The sequence below is a fragment of the Salvelinus sp. IW2-2015 genome, linkage group LG27, assembly GCF_002910315.2.
Source record: "Salvelinus sp. IW2-2015 linkage group LG27, ASM291031v2, whole genome shotgun sequence".
NCBI classification, from domain to species: Eukaryota; Metazoa; Chordata; class Actinopteri; order Salmoniformes; family Salmonidae; genus Salvelinus; species Salvelinus sp. IW2-2015.
This window is the reverse complement of record NC_036867.1, coordinates 36,625,043-36,626,341: the sequence shown is the minus strand read 5'-3', so window position 1 is coordinate 36,626,341 and position 1,299 is coordinate 36,625,043.

Below are 1,299 nucleotides of genomic sequence, written 5' to 3'. Positions count from 1 at the left end.
CTCTGCCCAGACCAGACCGTTCTTTAAACACAAACCCAGATGGTATCTGGACATTTCTCAGCCACCTCTCTCTCTCCTGCTGCTGCTGCTGGAAAAAGTGACTCCATCTCATTTAGCTCTCATTACAATGCAGCTCGAGTCAACAGGGGATAAGGGTCTCATAGATTCTATGTTTCCCAGGTACTAAGCAAGACTTTCTGTTACAAAGACATATTGAAGACGATGAATGTGCAAGACAATCAACATGAGTTACCTTTGTGTATGTAGAGTGCATTAATACAGATGTAGGATCTTAATTTGAGCCAGTTTGCTACGGCAGGACAGGACATTTGAATTATTATTATGTGGATTACAATTAATGAATATTTTTGTAAGGGTTGATACATTTTTCATTAGGGTAAATTAAGTTTGAAATTTCAAAGTGGAAATTACAAACTTTAGAAGCTTTTTTAAAACTCAATCACACAGCAAGTTTGCATTTCCTGTTGCGCAGGAAAATTCTCAGCAGCAAAAGAGTGATCAAATACATCTGTAAAACCACAGAGAATGGAAATGGAACAGAACGGATCCAGTGCAGTATGTGGGCTGTCAGCGCCCTCTACTGTCTCCTGGCTCTAATATCACGCTCTCCAGTACCTGTACCCATTGATAATAAAACATTTAGGCCAATGATGCAAATGTCCCCAAGTAGTTGCTATTAAGTAATCTATTCAAATACARGGTGTGCTATACCCAAATACAACACTCGAATTAAACAGATTGAATGAAATATCAAATGATAATCATACAGAATATACTATATATATTAGTTATTATACAACTATAACAACTTGTGGACACATCCTGGCAGGGTGTTTCTGTACCTCAGCTACGKCATTCAAATATAATACTTATTCTTGACAGCTCAATACATAAAACAATACATGAAGTATTTAAATACCCTGGTGAGAGTCTAGCCAAGCTTTCCACTGGATGGCAGCAAAACATTTCCACCGCAACAAATCCATAGCTGAGCCACACACACACACACACACACACACACACACTAAAACACAGCTTCTTATCTGAAGACCAAAGACCACAATTATTTTTGTTGGAGTTGGCAAAAATATTGTTTTATGTTTTCAAAGATAAGGTTACAATGTTGCAAAAACACGTGTAATTATTTGCTAGAGTAGCGGTCACTTTGGTAGTCCACGTATAATTTCATTCACCTGGGAATGATTGGCTAACCTTAGTCACGTTGCCTGTAGGGCTCGTGTCAACTCCTTTCTCTCCACCATTGTCAGCGCGCGCAGC